Source organism: Meles meles, chromosome 7 (genome assembly GCF_922984935.1).
Source record: "Meles meles chromosome 7, mMelMel3.1 paternal haplotype, whole genome shotgun sequence".
Lineage (NCBI taxonomy): Eukaryota > Metazoa > Chordata > Mammalia > Carnivora > Mustelidae > Meles > Meles meles.
Genome location: NC_060072.1, coordinates 7,046,790 through 7,065,773, shown reverse-complemented (window position 1 = coordinate 7,065,773; position 18,984 = coordinate 7,046,790). Strand labels below are relative to the sequence as shown.

Here is an 18,984-nt window from a genome sequence, read left to right as displayed (position 1 = left end):
ATCAAGAGTTGCATGCTTCACTGACTGAGCCAGCCAGGTGCCCCTGAATACTCTTGATAAATCTGGAATCTTTCTTTCTGCCAGCCCTTTCCTAAACTTATCTCCTTCCCCAGGAGTAACAGCAGATCAGTGTATGTCCTCTTTTTTTTTTTCTTTTAAAGATTTATTTATTTATTTATTTGACAGAGATTACAAGTAGGCAGAGAGGCAGGCAGAGAGGGAGAGAGGAGGAAGCAGGCTTGCCGCCGAGCAGAGAGCCCAATGTGGGGCTCGATCCCAGGACCCTGAGATCATGACCTGAGCTGAAGGCAGAGGCTTTAAACCACTGAGCCACCCAGGCGCCCCAGTGTATGTCCTCTTAAGTGCATGCCTGTGAACATGCAGTACATATAGAAACAATGTTAAAGCAATTTGCTGTGTGTTTGATCTATAACTTAACAGTGAATCTTAGAGATTTTTCCTAAAGTGTTACAGTATTCCACAAAATGGATAAAATGTAAAATGGGGAAAAAAAAAAGAAGAAAAAATGGATAAAATGTAACTTAAAAAAGAGAACATTTAAGTTGTTTCTAATTTTTTTAAGATTTTATTTTATTCTTTAACGATTTTATTTATTTGACAGAGAAAGAGAGATCACAAGTAGGCAGAGAGGCAGGCAGAAAGAGAGGAGGAAGCAGGCTCCCTGCTGAGCAGAGAGCCCCATGACCCCAGCTGAAGGCAGCGGCTTAATCCACTGAGCCACCCAGGCGCCCTTAAGATTTTATTTTTAAGTAAATTCTCCACTCTGTGGGGCTCCGCCTCACAACTCCAAGATCAAGGGTCACATACTCCCCCAGCTGAGCCAGCCAGGCACCCCTAGGTTATTTCTAATTTTTTTTTTTTGAGATTTTATTTATTTGACAGAGAGAGAGAGGGACAAAGAGGTAGGGAGCGCAAGCAGAGGGGTTGGGAGAGGGAGAAGCGGCTTTCCGCCAGGCAGGGAGCCCAACGATGCAGGGCTCGATCCCAGAACCCTGGGATCACAACCTGAGCCAAAAGCAGATGCCCAACGACTGAGCCACCCAGGCGCCCCTATTTCTAATTTTTTAAATATTTTGCTTCATGGGGCAGTGAACGTTCTTGTAGCTGCTGCCTTGTGCGTGTGCGTGCTGCAGGGGTGCCTGGGGAAGCGACTTACTCAGGCACAAGTGTACTGAATTTTAGTAGCTGTTGCCAGTTCCCACTGGCGAGACTTCACTAGTGTTCTCAGATAGCAAAATTCAAGGTCATTCTTTCCTCTAGACCCTTGCCAGCACTTTCTGTTATAAATCTTTGAGATTTTTGCCAATTACTTTTATATAATGGCGGTGGAGGGGAACAGTCATGTTCTTTAAAAAACATCTGCCTTTGTTCTTCTGCCTTTTTTTTTTTTTAAAGACCTTATTTATTTATTTGACACAGAGAGATCACAAGTAGGCAGAGAGAGAGAAGCAGGCTCCCTGCTGAGCAGAGAGCCTGATGCGGGGCTCGATCCCAGGACCCTGAGATCATGACCTGAGCCAAAGGCAGAGGCTTTAACCCACTGAGCCACCCAGGTGCCCCTGATTTCTGTTTCTTTAAAAATATTTTTCTGATCCTAAAACTAATGTACGTACAGTATTAAAGGTTCACACATGAATTTAAGAAGTTCAGATGTCTCCGTAATTTCACTCTCCAGGGAGAGCTGCTGGTAACAGTTTGGCATTACTTGATTATGATTTTATTTGGTTTCTTTAATTCATTTCTGTCCAGATCTGTACTTAGAATTGCCAGGGGACACTTGGAGGGTTCGGGGCTTGGGCTTTAGAGCTAGGCTGTGTTTGAATGCTGGTGTTACTGTTCACTATCCGTGAGAACATGGGCGAGTTGTCACCCTTCTCTAGCGCTCAGTTTGCTCATCTGTTAAATGGGGGCCATATTATTACAAGAGGTCTCTTCCTCCATGCAAAGCTCTTACAACTTGGCACTTGGTGGGAAGAGTTAAACATTGCTACTGATGGTCTTTGCTTAGAACCCTGTTCAGTGTGGATATGGTGGGTTCGGTGGTGCCAGGGACTGTGAGGAGGTGTAGATTTGGCATGGAATGGGTGTTTGCTGCCTCTCTTGGAGTCACTGTGTACTTAACACCGCTGGGTACCTGGTGTCAGGCCATGGAGCCCTCTGGGAGCCGTGGTGGTGGTGGCGGATAGCCCTGGATGAGTTTCAGGGAGTCTGTGAAATTTCATTTTTATGTGTTTTGTAAATTTGCTTTATGAAATGTGTCCTGCTCTTTAAAATGGCTGGAAAAGGGTGCCTGGGTGGCTCAGTGGGTTAAGCCTCTACCTTCGGCTCAGGTCATGATCTCAGGGTCCTTGGATCAAGTTCCCCATTGGGGCTCTTTGCTTCTCAGGGAGCCTGCTTCCTCCTCTCTCTCTCTGCCTGCCTGTGATCTCTGTCTGTCAAATAAATAAATAAAATCTTAAAAAAAAAAGGCTGGAAAAACCCTAGTAAATGCTATTTTTTTAATCTGCTTGTAGCGTTTCACATACTAATTGCTATTTGAGAGGACCCCTTTTATGCCCTTTCTTAGCTCGCATAATACACAGCTGTTCCCTTTTTCTAAATGAGGACCCTGAGATCATGACCCGAGCCGAAGGCAGTGGCTCAATCCACTGAGCCACCCAGGTGAAGTGTTAGGAAATGGTAGAGCTGGCTTTGAAGCTGGGTCTTAGTTCTTTTCAGTGTGCTGGTAGTAAACCACGGGTTATACTCTGAGTTTTAGGATAGTCAGCCACACCCAAACTGACCTTCCACTATTTCCTGCTCTGTCGGTTACATCCTACCCTTCTCTGTGATTAGTAGCTTTTGCACACTTGACTTAATGATTCTGTATCTTTACGTACTGCGTGTCTCTTCCAGTGTCTTCCAACTCCCGTGCGTCCTCCCCAGCCCTGCTCGAAGCCCTGCCCTGGCTCCCCAAGCTGAGGTTATTGCTCCCTCTGCAGCTCTCCCACTTCTGGCCTGTGCTTCCTTTTGCACAATTGGTTACATTTACCTGCTCATCCTGATCAGAGTAAGGTATCCTAGCTTAGGGACTGTCTTCCTCTTCTTGCTGTCTGTTCCTGCTGCCTGGCACATAGTGGGTGTTCAGGTGTCACAGTGGGTGTGGACACCTCTTTCCTAGAGGAAACAGATTACAGGATAAGCCACCATCAACCTGTTTTCCTTTCGCCTCTCTTGGGTTCATGACCTACATAGCAGCCACAGTGATTTTTTTTTTTTTTTGTAATGCAAATCTGATCCAGTCATGATCCTGCTTAAACCTTCTGTGGCTTCCCACTGCTTTTAGGAGCAAGTTAAACATTGAACATGTCCTACTGTAAAGCTCACACACACAAGACAAGGTCAAGGCCTGAATGATTGGATTGGTACAGGTACAGTGAGGCGCTTTCATGTACAGACAGTTCATTACTGTCACAGACAACAGAAGAACAAGCCAAAGGTGCCAGCTCCCTGGGTCCCAGTCCCGCACACCAAAGCTGAAGGAGCCGATGACTGCACAGGCGTTGTGGGTGCCCTGTTGCAGCTCAGTGTGTTTACATTCTGCAGCTCTAGTCTGAAGTGTCTGGGGCAGAGAGCTTCATACATCATCAGATTCTGGGAGACAGGACGAACTGTCTCATGATAGTCTCCCAGGGGAGATTAGGAGACGGGTGGGAGATGGCCTCACAGCAGCTCCTTTAGAGGTCTCCCATCTTGTGTTCCGGGGGATCAGAAGGTTTTCCAGCAAGACTCAGACAACCTGTGGTTCAGGGTTGCTAGGGTACTTTTTTTCTACCCCTACAAGGTCCCTCAAGATACATGGATCCCGTTTACCTCTTAGCCTTATTTTCTGTCATTTTTGCTTACTTTGCTCCGGCCAGGCTGGCTTTCTGTCTTCATTCAGTTACAGGTGGTTTCCTGCCACAGGGCCTTTACACATGCTGCTCTGTGGCTGTTAGGTTTTCTTGGACTCCCTCTCCTAAACCCCTTTTATTTGTCTGGCTAACTCCTATAATGTTTCAGTTCCAGATTAAATACTGGTTTCTTGGGGAAGCCCTTCTCCCCGTCAGGTTTAGGTTGTCCCACTTTCTACTGTTATAACTGATTAACTTTTCTTTCTTTCTTTCTTTTTTTTTTAAGATTTTATTTATTTATTTGACAGACAGAGATCACAAGTGGGCAGAGAGGCAGGCAGAGAGAGAGGAGGAAGCAGGCTCCCTGCAGAGCAGAGAGCCCCATGCGGGCCTCAATCCCAGGATCCTGAGATCATGACATGAGCCGAAGACAGAGGCTTAAACCCACTGAGCCACCCAGGCGCCCCTAACTTTTCTTTCATAGCCTCTCTGATGTAGCACTTGTGCTTCTGAAATCCGTGATTCTAGATGAACTATTTAATTACCAGGGATCTAGAGGGGTGTGGCCTGGGATAAGAATCCCACTGCCTAGTGGACATCTCCACCCCGCAGTGTCCTCTCCATATGCAAACTCCTGATCTCACCCTCAAGCCTGCCCTTCTGTTGCCTTCCCCATTTCACTGCTAAGCAACTCCATTCTACCAGTTACCCAAGCCCCAAACCCCGTGAGACGTTCTTCACTCCGCTCCCACACCCCATGGCCATTCTGTCAGCAAATCTTGACTGTTACTACCTTCAGAATATATGCAGACTCCAGTCCCTTCCGACCGCCTCCACCACTCTGACTCTGGTCCACATCACCGCCGTCTTTCACCGGCTGTTGCACTAGCCTTTGACCTGGTCTCCCTGCTGCCTTCTGTTCTACACGGAGCAGCTGGAGGGATCCTTGTGAAGATGTCGGAGCATTGATTCCTGTTTAGAATTTTTCATTAGCTCCTCGCTCAGCGTAAAGTCAGAATCTTTACTAAATTCTGCTAGAACCTGTGCAGTTTGAATCCTTGCTGCCTCTTGAGCTTATCTCTTACCACACTTGCCTTTGTTTATTCTGCTCTGGCCACACTGGCTTCCTTGCTCATTGTTTTGTTTTGTTTTTTATTTTAAAATTACCATTTGCAGTATACAGTTCAGTGGCATCAGGTAATTCACATGGTTGAGCAACCATCACTGCCATCTATCTCCGGAGCTTTTTTATTTTTTAATGACCTGAGCCGAAGGCAGAGGCCTAACCCACTGAGCCACCCAGGAGCCCCATTTTTAAATTTTTAAAAAATATTTTATTTATTTATTTGACAGAGAGAGAGAGTGAGAGCACAAGCTTGGAGGCAGGGAGAGGGAGAAGTAGGCTCTCCGCTGAGCAGGGAGCTAGATGCAGGACTCGATCCCAGGACCCTGGGACCATGACCTGAGCCAAAGGCAGCTGCTTAACCAACTGAGTCACCCAGGCGCCCCATCTTTTTTTATTTTATTATTTATTTTTAAAGATTTTATTTATTTATTTGACAGAGAGAGACACAGCGAGAGAGGGAACACAAGCAGGGGGAGTGGGAGAGGGAGAAGCAAACTTCCCGCTGAGCTGGGAGCCCAATGTGGGGCTCGATCCCAGGACCCTGGGATCATGACCTGAGCGGAAGGCAGACGCTTAACAACTGAGCCACCTAGGCACCCCTATTTATTATTTTTTTAAAGATTTTATTTATTTATTTGACAGACAGAGATGGCAAGTAGGCAGAGAGGCAGGCAGAGAGAGGGGGGAGGTAGTCTCCCTGCTGAGCAGAGAGCCCAATGTGGGGCTCGATCCCAGGACCCTGAGATCATGACCTGAGCTGAAGGCAGAGGCTTAAACCACTGAGCCACCCAGGTGCCCCGTCTTCGTTATTATCCCATACTGAAACTGTCCCCATTTAGACACTAACTCCCTATTTCTCCCTCCCCCCAGCCCCCGGCAACTACCATCTACTTTCTACTCTATCAGTTTGATTACTCTCAGTCCCGCAGATCATACAGTATTTGTCCTTTTGTGACTGGCTTAGTCCACTTAGCACCCTGCCCTCAAGGTTCATCCATGTTGTAGCACATGGCAGAATTTTCCAGGCTTTTAAAATTCCTTTTCAGGGATGCCCGGCTGGCTCAGTCGGTGGAGTGTGACTCTTGATCTCAGGGTTGTAAGTTCGAGCCCCACATTGAGTGGAGAGGTTACTTAAAATCTTTTATTTATTCCACCGACTGAGCCAGCCAGGCACCCTCAAATTCTTTTGCAAGGAATATTCCGTTGTATGTATGCGTCACACTTGGGTTGCTGCCACTCTGGCTGTTGTGAGCAAGGCTGTTGTCAACGGGGGTGTGCGAATCTCGCTCTGTGTTCTTTGAACACAGCAGTTACCACCTCACTTTAGAGGTCCCTTCGATTTTCCGTAGGGGATGTTTTTCTTTCATTCTGTAGGTTGGCTTGTACCTTTTGTCAGGTCATTTTTCCGTGACACCTTCTCGTTCCCCACTATTCTGTTTTAAATGGCACCCCCCCCGCCCTGTCTCATTTTCCCGTTGCTCCTGCTTCCTTACCTCTCATAACACTTAGCAACATCTGACTGAGGTTTTACTCTTTTCTGTGTCTCTGTCTCTTTGTCTGACTTCCTCTAGGGCCTGGGAATGTCAGTTCCAAGAGGGTCATTTTGCTTATTGCTGTATCTCCAGTGCCTAGAACAATGCCTGGCCCCCATAGCCACTCACTAACTATTTGATGGGCAGACGGATGAATGGGTGAATGAGTGAGTGAGGTTCGGTGGTAGGAGGGAAGAGGGACAGAGAGAACGGCAGCAAAGACAGATGTTTTTTCCCCAGTCAGCTGTGCTCACCACTTCTCATATTTCTGGCTGCTACTGCAATTCTGTGGGTAAAATTAAAATCTTAGCTTTTTCTTCCACGTGTCTTCTCCAGTGACTGTACCTGCCCCCAACAGGCAGGTATGCTCTGGAGAAGTTGCATGACACAGAGCACCAGAATGTGTACACGGAATTGACGGGATCAATGTGGGGTTGCAGCTGTTAAACCTCTGCAAGTAAGGGTCCCGAAACACCACCTTCCCTAGCCGTGTGGCAGCAAACCGTCATCCTCTATCAGCATCCCTCCTTCAAAGAAAGGGCTTTTTAATGTAAAGGTATAGGAAGGCAAGATTCAGAAGAAAAAACGTTTTAAATTTAATAAATTGGACTTTATTTTTTTCAAAGATTTTATTTATTTGGAGAGAGAGAGCACAACAGTGGGGTGAGAGGCAGAGGGAAAAGCAGGCGCCTCGCTGAGCAGGGAGCCCATTGTGGCGCTCAGTCCCAGGACTTTGGGATCGTGACCTGAGCCTAAGGCAGACGCTTAACTGACTGAGCCACAGGTGCCCCATTAAATTAGACTTAAAAAAAAAAAAGAAAGAAAAACAATACTTGCTATGTTGTCTTTTATTTTTCCGATTTTCTTGGTGGAGAGTTGTGTGCAGAGAGGCACCAAGTGGCTGGCGGAGGCTTGGGTGCCTCTGGCGCCATGCACTGAACTGAACGCTGTAGAGAGCCTGACTGTGCTCAGCACGGGCCCGGGGCGACCGTGAGCGTCATTCTTCGGCTGTTTGGCTCGGACGTTTGTGACTTTGTTTACACATGATCTTAGCCAAAAGGCCGAGAAGCGATGTGTGACTTTGTTTAAATTGTAAGCTCTATAAGGTGTTCAGATTGCCTGTCCTGACCTGTCATCAGGTTATGAAAATAATGGGGTGCAACTTGCCTTCAAGGAAAGATAATCTAAAATGCTAAAGGAAAAAGGCCAGACGCAAAGAGCCCCGACCTGTATGACGTATATGAACTATAGCTAGAATAGTTAGAACAGGTCAGTGGTTAGTGGTTGCCAGAGGCTGGGCAAGGAGAGCGAAGGGAATAAGGAGCAGCTGCTGGATGGATACGGGCTTTCCTTTGGGGGTGATGAGCGATTCTGGGACGAGATAGTGCTGGTTCCACTGTGTATGTGCCCACCTGGCCCCTTTGATACTTACGGTGGTATATTCTATGTTATGTGTGTTTTACCAGTGTATAAACAATAATAGAATAAAAAAGTATTAGTCAGAGGCGCTGGATGGCTCAGTCATTGGGCGTCTGCCTTCAGCTCAGGTCATGATCGCAGGGTTCTGGGATCGAGCCCCACATTAGGCCCTCTGCTTGGCAGGAGGCCTGCTTCTCCCTCTCCCACTCCCCCTGCTTGTGTTCCCTCTCTCGCTGTGTCTGTCATAGAAAGAAATAAAATCTTAAAAAAAAAAAAAAAGTATTGGGGCAGCTGGGTGGCTCAGTGGGTAAGCCTCTGCCTTCAGCTCCTGTCAAATAAATAAATAAAAATCTTAAAAAAAAAATTAGTAGAGCATATGACTCTTGATCACAGGGTCATGAGTTCGAACCCCACACTGAACGTGGAGCCTACTTGAAAAAAAAAGTATCAGCGTGCATTGCACATGGTGTGTCGTTTAGTGAAACTCGTTTTATTTTTATTTATTTTTATTTTTAAAAATATTTATTTGACAAAGAGAGCACAAGCAGGGGGAGCAGCAGGCAGAGGTAGGGGGAGAAGCAGGGTCCCCACCGAGTAAGGAGCCCGATGTGGGGCTCAATCCTGGGATCATGAGCTGAAGGCAGACACTTAACCAACGGAGCTGCCCAGGCGCCCCATGAACCTTGTTTTAGTCACGCCACCCTGGCAGTACCTTTGGCCTGGATCACAACATAAAACGTATTTTGTGTGCGTGTGTGTTCTTTTCTTCCCTAGTACAGATGCATGTGCTCTGACATTGCTGCATCTTCCTCTGGGCCTTTGGGGAGCTCACGGGCTTCTCCGAGAGCCCGCGTGCTGGGGAGGGGGAGGAGTATTTATAGAATCTGCGCCAGAAAGAACTTTGTAGAACATCTCGTCCAGTGGTTCCCAGACATGGCAGCAGCATGAGGGTGACCTGGTTGTCTCCACCGACGCTTAGGCTCCACCCCAGGTGATTCTGACCGACAGGTCCAGGAGTGGCATGGCCTAGAAGCTGAAACCTCTCAGGTGGCCTTGAGCCACGGGAATGATCCACTTCTCCTGTTTCATAGAAGTGGAAAGGGAGGCACAGAGAGACCAGATTATGATAAGGGTACCTAGGGACTGAACTAGGAGGCCAGATCCCTGGACTCCCGTGCCTGGAATGTTCCCTCTCATCACGTGGGGGCTTTCACTGTTCTGTCTGCACACGGGGAAGTGCCCCATGGGGCAGGCTCACCCTGGCTCTTTGGCCGTCTGAGCGTGGTGCCCTCACTGGAATGTTGGATTGCAAAATTGGAGTTCAGGGACAAAAATAGGGGACTTCAGCTCTCTCTACGCCAGCTGAAGACAGCTTGCTATCAATCTCTTTTCCACACATCACCTTAATACAGATTTGGGGAATTATAGGAGAAAATAATTTTCCCTCTTAACCCAAACATTTTTTTTATGATGTTAGTGCATTTCCTTTTGGTCTTTTTTTCTCCCTGTGAACATGAGTTTTATAGCATTATAGTCCGTGTGTTCGTAAACCTGCTTTTTCATATATTATTGTATCATAGACAGTTTCCTGCGTTGCTACATAGTACTTAAAACTATCATTCCTGGGGTGCCTGGGTGGCTCAGTTGTTAAGCATCTGCCTTCAGCTCAGGTCATGATCCCAGGGTCCTGGGATCGAGCCTTGCATTGGGCTCCCTGCTCAGCAGGAAGCCTGCTTCTCCCTCTCTCCCTCCCCCTGCTTGTGTTCCCTCTCTCGCTGTCTCTATCAAATAAATAAATAAAATTAAAAAAAAAAAACCAACAAAAAAACCAATCATTCATGTTTAGAATTATTTCTCCAGGGCAAGTGTTTCAGGTACAGAATTGCTGGCTCAGAGGGTGTAGGTGTTCCTTTGGGTTTCATATTGACAAGCTGCTTTATGAAAAGATGAATTTGCTTTTACTCCGCAGCAAGCAGCCTGTAGGAATATTTATCTTTTGGCTTTGAGCATTTAATTTTTTTTAAAAAAGATTTTATTTATTTATTTATTTATTTGACAGGCAGAGATCACAAGTAGGCAGAGAGGCAGGCAGAGAGAGAGGGAAGCAGGCTCCCTGCTGAGCAGAGAACCCGATACGGGACTTGATCCCAGGACTCCAAGACCATGACCTGAGCCGAAAGCAGTGGCCCAACCCACTGAGCCACCCAGGCGCCCTTGAGCGTTTAATTTTTAATAAAAATTAATGTTGGTTATATTTTTCTAATTATAGGAAGTGTTGGAGTGCCTGGCTCAGTAGGTAGAGCATGCAGCTCTTGATCTCAGGGTCAAGAGTTTGAGCCCCACGTTGGGGGATAGAGATTACTTAAAAAAAAAAAAAAAAAGAAAAAAAATTTAAACCATAATTGGTATCTTTCTCAAAATATTTTTTTGTTATAAATATTTACACATAAGGAAAAGTTGGGGGCGCCTGTAGCTCAGTCGGTTAAGCATTTTTGTTCGGCTCGGGTCATGATCCCAGGGTCCTGGAATGGAGCCATGTGTCAGGCTTACTGCTCAGTGGAGGGTCTGCTTTTCCCTCTCCCTCTGCCTCTCCCTCCTGCTCGTGTGCTCTCTGGCTCACTCTTTTCTCAAATAAATAAATCTTAAAAAAAAAAAAAAGGAAAAGTCAAGAATAGTAGCAAGAACATCCATATACGTACCTACCCTCTTCCTTATTAACAACAGATTCCTGTAAATTAACTTGCTGAAACAAAGGGTTTTGCACATTTAAAAAAAAAAAATGACACAGAACATTGTTGATTGTCAAATTGCCGGTAAATGATTGTGCTGTACCACTCCACAGTCAGCACGCTTTCTGCACCTATCTGCCTTGCTCGTTCTTTTTTCCTGGTTGCAAAAGGAACTCCTAGATATCATGTCACATTTAAAAGTTACAGAAAGGGCACCTGGGTGGCTCAGTCCTTAAGCGTCTGCCTTCAGCTTGGGTCATGATTGCAGGGTCCTGGGATCAAGCCCTGCATCGGGCTCCCTGCTCAGCGGGAAGCCTGCTTCTCCCTCTCCCACTCCCCCTACTTGTGTTCCCTCTCTCGCTGTCTCTTTCTCTGTCAAATAAATAAAATTTAAAAGTCTTTAAAAAAAATAAAAATAAAAGTTACAGAAATACTTGGCCTAGAAAGTAAAAGTGCCCGTAGTTCTCATCCGTAGAGGTAATTGCCACGCATAGTTCAGACATTTCCCTTGTTAACATATCTACATGTGTGAGTGATGATTTATTATTCTGTAGACATGAGCTCTCATAATACTATCTTGCTACTTATATTTTTCCCCTGATTGTATCATGGAAGTTTTTTTCTGCCAGTAAAGGTAGATCTACCTTCTTTTTTTTTTTTAATTATGGTAAAATGTATGTAACATAAATGTTCACATTTTAACCATGTGTAAGTATTCAGTTCGGTGGCGGTAATTACCTTCACAGTGTTATGGAACCACCACCTCTAATTCTTTTTTTTTTTTTTTAAGTTTTTAATTATTTAAGTAAACTCTACTCCCAATGTGGAGCTTGAACTCAACATCTCAGAGATCAAGAGTCACAAACCAGCCAGGCACCCCTCAAGTTAATTCTTTTTAAATAGCTGTAAGATGGCGTTCCTTGGTAGATGAACCAGAATTTATTCAATCAGTGCCCTCTTTTGGGACAGTTGGGTTGTTCTCAAGAATGGTGCTGCAGAGAATGGCCTTGCCTGTCTCAGTGCTCAGTTATGTGAGCATTTTTGTGAACTAGCTTTCTGGAATTGAGGAAAGCTGGTTAAAAGGCACAAACATTTTACATTCCAATAGGTATTACCTAATTGTCTTTCAGAAGTGCTGAACCTGGGGGCCCCTGGGTGGCTCTGTTGGTTAAGCCGCTAAGCACCTGACTCTTGATCTTGACCCCGGTCTGGATCTCAGGGTACCGAGTTTAAGCCGTGTTGGGCTCCACGCTGGGCGTAGAGCCTCCCTAAGAAAAAAAAAAATGTTGAACCTGTTTGTACTCTAACCAAGAGCATCTGAGTCTGGTAAATTATTGATTTGTTAACTGTTTGCTCTCACAAGATTAACCAGACCTGCTCTGTATTTAACCCTGTTCAGTATGGTTCAGTGGTCCAGCAGAGCAAGTCTTAGTTTAATTGATATTTATGTAGCACGTCCTGTGTATCGGACCGCGTGCTCAGTCATGGGGTATTTGTTATGAATAAACAGACACGGCCCTCGCTGGCGGAACTTACAGACTAGTGGAGACAGATGCCATCTCACAAATGAATGTCAAGAAGTTATAAGGGGGCGCCTGGCTCAGTGGGTTAAGCCTCTGCCTTCAGCTCAGGTCATGGTCTCAGGGTCCTGGGATCGAGCCCTGCTTCGGGCTCTCTGCTCAGTGGGGAGCTTGCTTCCCCCTCCCCTCTGGCTGCCTCTCTGCCTACTTGTGATCACTCTCTGTCAAGTAAATAAAATCTTTAAAAGAAAAAAAAATAAGTAGTAAGTAGGCATAGATGATAGGCGTTGGTTGGGCTGGGAGTTCAGGAAGGATTCCCTGTTAATTCGGAACTTGAAAGTTGAGTAGGAGTGACCTAGACAAAGCGCAGATTGGGAATGAGGGTAGGCAGAGGACATTCTAAGCTGCACAAACAGCATGTACAATGGCCCTGTGGCAGATCACTTTAGAATTTTACTGGCCTGCAAAGTTCAGCATGTTTGGTGCCTTTAGAAAGGCACATTCTGGGGGCGCCTGGGTGGCTCAGTGGGTTAAGGCCTCTGCGTTCGGCTCAGGTCATGATCCCAGGGTCCTGGGATCAAGCCCCTGGTCGGGCTCTCTGCTCCACCTGCCTCTCTGCCTACTTGTGATCTCTCTCTGTCAAATAAATAAATAAAATCTTAAAAAAAAAAAAAAAAAGAAGGCACATTCTGAATGACTGAGACCAAGTAGATGAGACCCCATAAGCAGGAAGGATTTCAGAGGGATGAGGGACTTTTCCTAGGCAAATTCTGACAAAGTACAAGTCATCTGCAGGAGAGAAGGAAGAGATACATCGAAAGATATCAGCTTAGATTTTTGGAATAAGTTGGCGAAAGCTGGAGGGCAGGTAACCAAGGAGAAATTATATAGCCACTGGAATGCATTAGAAGAGGGTCAGGAATGCCAAAGGCCCAGACGAGCTACTCTTCCGAAAAATGTCGACCTGCCAAAAGAGCCTTTAAAAACTGTGTTTGTTGGGGCACTGGGTGGCTCAGTCAGTTAAGTATCTGACTTTGGCTCAGGTCCTCATCCTGGGGTCCTGGGATCGAGCCCCACATTGGTCTCCCCACTCAGGAGGGAGTCTGTTTCTTCCTCTCCCTCTGCCCCTCCCCACTGCTGGTGCTCCCTCCCTCTCTCTCTCAAATAAATAAATAAAATCTAGGAAAAAAGATCTGTGTTCGTAGTAAGCAAACAAAGAGACCCTTCTGCCAGCATCCAGAGAAGGAACACAGCTTCACATTTCATTCTGCATCTGTCTCCTTTTGGAGGAAGATAACACAAGGACATGTAATGAACAGGATCTGTGCCAAAAGCCAGCATATTAAATAGTTATTGGATAATAACACTATGAAGTTTATCTCCATTTTCTCTCTGGAGGAACGAAGTAGGGAAGGCAAAATAACTTGTCGAAGGCCATAGCAGCTTAGTGGTGCTGCCGGGCTGAGCAGTCTTGAGTACAGATCCTCAATCCGGACCAACCATCACACTGCACCACCTTCAGTGAGAAAGGGTGGGCTGTGAGGGGTGAGAGAATGGCAGAAGCCCTAGGGGAACGGACCGGACCCATCTCTGGAGACAGACCTGAACTTGCATCCCAGATTCCCTGCTCTCCACTTACCAGCATGTGACTTCTGGCTTAACCTCCCTGCTCTGCAGTTCCCACATCTGTGAGACCAGAAGAGCAGTGACCTGGCCCTGTTGTCATGGGAATTCAAAATTAGGCACAGAAAGTGCTAGGCACAGAAAGTGCTTGGCACAGAGCAGGTGCTTAATAAGTAACAGCTGTTTTATTCTTATTCCAGGGGGTGGGGGGGTGGACATATGGCGATCACCCAGAATGTAATCTTCATTTTACATGTGAGATTTGTGGGGTTCGTGAATGAGTGATACGTGATGTCCTTGCCTTTGAGCCCCGTCTCTGGGGTAAGCATCTTGTGATGTGGGGCTCCGCAGAATTTACACGGGACGTTTCATGCACGTCGGCCTCTCACAGCCCTGAAGGGGGACCAAGGCTGAGATTTCACCTCTTCTGGTGTGAAAAACCAAGGCCTTAAGGGATGAAGTGAATTGTGTGAGGGTCTCACAGCCAAAGAAGCATCTTTTACTTTTTGGGGGGGATTAGTAGTTAGTTTAGTGAGCGTGAGTACCGATTTCTGCAGGGAATTCGACCTGTCAGGCAGGGAGTCCCTAACAGCAAAATAAACAAGGCCTTAGTGACCATGCAGTGAGGTGGCTGTTGGGGCCGCGTTACTGGCTCAGTTCACAGGACATGTGGCTCTGGATGTCAGGTCGTGAGTTCAAGCCCTACACTGGGCATGGAGCCTACTCGAAAGAAAATACAGTTGGGCAGCTCTTGCCATGGACGAAAGACCGGCAGAGTTGCTAAATAGACCACTGTTGACCCGACCAGACGTGTGCCGTGGGGAGCCCAGCCTGGAATGGGTCCCGTTGAGGCTTGGATGAAGGGCCTGGGAATTGTGCTGGTTTGTGACTGACACGCACTGGGCAGGCCGGCCTGTCAGGACACGGGGTGACTGACCAGGGCTCCTGTAGACTCCAGGGGCAGGAGGCAGATAGAAACCGATGATGAGATTAAATCAAGATGAAGGTAGAGCTTTGCAAAGAAAACCAAGCCTCCAAGTACCGCGCGGCTCTGCCGTCTAGGAGGAAGATGGCTTGTCGGGTGCTAGAGCGTCTGGAAGCCAGTGTGTGTCCACGGTGAGGTGGGCTCTCATAGGCTGGTCGCAGCCTTGAACAAAGGCTTTACCCTCGGCCCAGGGCAGGGTAGGGCTGTTGCGGGACTGGGAAACCTGCCATGTAAAGGGATGGTTGAAAATAACTCTGGGTCCCCTTGGCCAAGACGAGATACTAGAGAAGATGATAGGGTGCGGTGACTTCAAGGAGGTGAGGGACCCCACCCTGGAGACAGAGTCATTGACATGGGTACAGTGTAGGAGTCTGTATTTTTTTTTTTTTTTTAATTTGACAGAGATCACAAGTAGGCAGAGAGCGGGGGTGGGGGGGTGAGGGGGGTGGGCGGGGAGCAGGCTTCCCGCCGAGCAGAGAGCCCAGTGCGGGGCTCGATCCCAGGACCCTGGGATCATGACCTGGGCTGAAGGCAGAGGCTTTAACCCACTGAGCCACCCAGGCGCCCCGGATTCTGTATTTTTAACAGACTCAGATGTTAAACATAACAGAGATGGTGATGCCTCTGAGGTCTGGGAGCCATCGTCCTGAGGAAGAGAGCTGGGTTCCGGAGGGCGGACGCCGGCTGGAAAGCAGACCGTGCGAGGACGCAGAGCTGGGCTGAGCGTGCCGGAGAGGACTCTGAAATCGTGCAGGAGTGGGTTGGGTGGTTGTGGTTGTGCAGGCTGATAAGCTCCTGGCGTGGGGAGGTGTGTGTGGGTGGCGTTCTCAACTTAAAAACATAAAGGGACCTTTATAGAAAAAGGGCTTTAAGGAACATGCGAGTTGTTCGGGCTTCTGAAAAAACATATTCGCTCCTTGTTAGTATATAAATCTGAGCCATCCCATGCGGCAGCTTCATTTTAAGTTCATTAAAATTGAATAACATTGAATGCTCCTGAGCATCACTCACCGCACCCCAGGGTGCTCTGCAGCCCCATGCGGCTAGCGGCCAGGGTACTGGTTGTGCGGATCTAGAACACGCCCGTCGTAGCTGGAAGTCCTCCTGGCCAGTGCTGGCTGTTGTGCCCAGATGTTTGGAAAGCAGAGCCCATGGCGGTCAAGGGCTGAGCAGGCGGTGATTTTCTCTGCTACTAACAACAGAATTCACCTCCGTTTTGGAGGGAAGGCTTAGGGAGTTACATAACATGCCCAGGGCAAGGGCAGGTAAGCGGGTCAGTCAGGCTGGAATCCAGTCCTGCTTGCTACTCTGTGGCCTTAGTCACTTGTTGCAAGCCTCAGTTTCCTCACTTGGAAGATGGGCTAATCATAGGCGACACTTCACTGGATGGCCGGGAGGTGGAGAAGGTGTAACGCTTGCAAAACTCTTAGCAGAGCTCTGGCACCACTGGGCGTTGATAATTTTCTCTTATCCATTACTGGTAGTCTCCGTGAGAACATCTGATTTTGTCCCTTTTTTCTCCAATTAGCATTGTTTCTTTCTTTCTTTTTTTTTTTTTTTTTCTTTTTTTGAGAGAGAGAGAAAGAGAGCATGAGGCGGGAGATGGTCAGAGGGAGAAGCAGCCTCCCCGCTGAGCAAGGAGCCTGATGCGGGACTCAATCCTAGGACTCCAGGATCATGACCTGAATAGAAGGCAGTCGTTTAACCAACTGAGCCACCCAGGCGCCCTGGCATTGTTTCTTAACCCTAATATTTTTGGGGGCACCTGGGTGGCTCAGTCATTAAGCAGCTGCCTTTGGCTCAGGTCATGATCTCAGGGTCCTGGGATTGAACCCTGCATCGGGCTCCCAGCAGGGAGCCTGCTTCTCCCTCTCCCACTCCCCCTGCTTGTGTTCCCGCTCTTGCTGTCTCTCTGTCGAATAAATAAATAAAATCTTTTTTTTTTTTTAAAGATTTATTTATTTGACAGAGAGAGATCACAAGTAGACAGAGAGGCAGGCAGAGAGAGAGAGGGAGGGAAGCAGGCTCGCTGCTGAGCAGAGAGCCCGATGCAGGACTCGATCCCAGGACCCTGAGATCATGACCTGAGCCGAAGGCAGCGGCTTAACCCATTGAGCCACCCAGGCGCCCCAATAAATAAAATCTTTTTAAAAAATTAGTGCAGCCAGCAGGGTGGGGGTGGTTGGGGAAGGGGCAGAAGGAGAGGGACAAGCGGACTCCGGGCTGAGTCTGGAGCCTGACACAGGGCTCCCAGGGCTCGTTGATCCCACGACCCTGCGATTGCGACCTGAGCTGAAATTGAGTCGGATTTTTAACCGACTGAGCCACACAGGTGCCCTTTTATTCTTATTTCTAAGGAACCTAAAGCTTAGGACAGTTAATTTATAGAAAGAGAGAGAGATCTGTATGTGGACATTGGAAAGGTGTCTGAGGTATGTTGACAAATGAGAAGAGCGAGTTGCAGAACAGAACAGCTTGTGTGGCTTCTCTTACGGGGGTAATAATAGAAACTGTGCCAGTACTTTATGTAACTGCTAATCCCCACAGTAGCTCTGTGAGGAAATGAGTGCTTAGGGTAAATTGACCGAGATGACTTCATAGTCACTGGCCGCCAGCTTGAGCCGCGCTTTCCCCATTCCCCTGCTGTGCAGGGGCCCCGGGCTGCTGCCGCCCGTGTTCTCCCGGCAGGCTGTGCGTGCAGGCTGTTGAAGTCTTTGGATGCGCGGTGGGTGGTTTCTTCATACCAATCCCCTGAGGCAGATAGTGAGGATCCCCTGGGAGGGGGCAAGGGGTCTGCAGTCTGCACTGGAGAGGACCCTCCTGCTGGGGCGGTCCGGGGGATGGTGGTTGGGGTATCGTTTCCTGATGGGGTATGCTCTCACTGATGAGTGCACCTGTCTTGGCTCAGATGCCAGGGTTGGCAGAGTTTGGATCTAAATGTTCCGGTGACGTAGAGAAGGGGGCCTGGGGTAGTGACTGGAGCTTTGCCTCTTCCCTTACCCGTCAGTATGACCCGCTAGACCAGGAGCATCACCTAGAAGGAAAGCAGCCATCCCTTTCCCTCTCATTTTTGGGGTTCCTTTATTTTTCCGCGATCACAGTGCACCCTCTAAAGGTTGTTGCAGTTTAAAATGAACTGATAGGGGCGCCTGGGTGGCTCAGTGGGTTAAAGCCTCTGCCTTCGGCTCAGGTCATGATCCCAGGGTCCTGGGATCAAGCCCCGCATCAGTCTCTCTGCCTGGCGGGGAGCCTGCTTCCTCCTCTCTCTGCCTGCCTCTCTGCCTACTTGCGATCTCTGCCAAATAAATAAAATCTTAAAAAATAAATAAATAAAATGAACTAATACAGACCTCATCATAACAGTCCCTTACCTATGACTGCAAAACAAATCGCTCCCCCCATTTAAAGACTTAAAACAGTCAAGATTTCTCACTCACGGTTTCTGTGGACCAGAATTTGGGAGCAGCTCGGCTGGGTTTTTCTAGCTTGGGATCAGTCAGGAAATTGCAGTCAGGTGTTGATCAGGGTTGCAGTCACCTGAAGGCTGGGCCTTGGGCTAGAGCACTCACATGCGAGGTGGTGCTGGTTATTGGCAAGAAGCCGCAGATCTTCTGTGAGTGGACCTCCCTGGTCCTCCCCAGCCCTGCGCAAATGTCTGAACGCAGTGACTGTCTTCCCCCAGAGCAGTCAGAGAGGGCTGGGCAGAAGCTATCCTTTATTTAATTTTTTTTTAAAGATTTTATTTATTTATTTGACAGAGAGAGAGAGCAGGAGAGCACAGGCGGGGGAGCAGCAGAAGCAGAGGGAGAAGCAAGCTCTCCGCCGGGCAGGGAGTCAGGTGCAGGTCTCGATCCCAGGACCCTGGGATCATGACCTGGGCCAAAGGCAGACGCTTAACCGACAGCCACCCAGGCGCCCCAAGAAGCTATTTTTTATGATGGCTTTATCCTTTAGCCTTTAGGACCAGTCTTGGAGGTCACATGGCCTCACGCCCCGTTGTAGTCATTAGAAATAAGTCCGTCTGCTGCACGTTTAAGGGGGCCTCCTTTGAAGGGATGAGGCAACATCAAAGCTCATGCACAGGGTTCCCCTCATTTTTTCAGCCATTCAGTAATTATTTCTCAAGTCTACTGTGTCCCAGTCCAGATACAGAAATG

General features: G+C 47.8%; 1 protein-coding gene across 1 annotated transcript in view; it reads left to right on the top strand.

The window, feature by feature from the left end:
- ACO2 (aconitase 2) overlaps positions 1–18,984 on the top strand; it is a 54,804-nt gene that overhangs the window by 13,462 nt on the left and 22,358 nt on the right. The gene's annotated exons all lie outside the window — the stretch shown is intronic.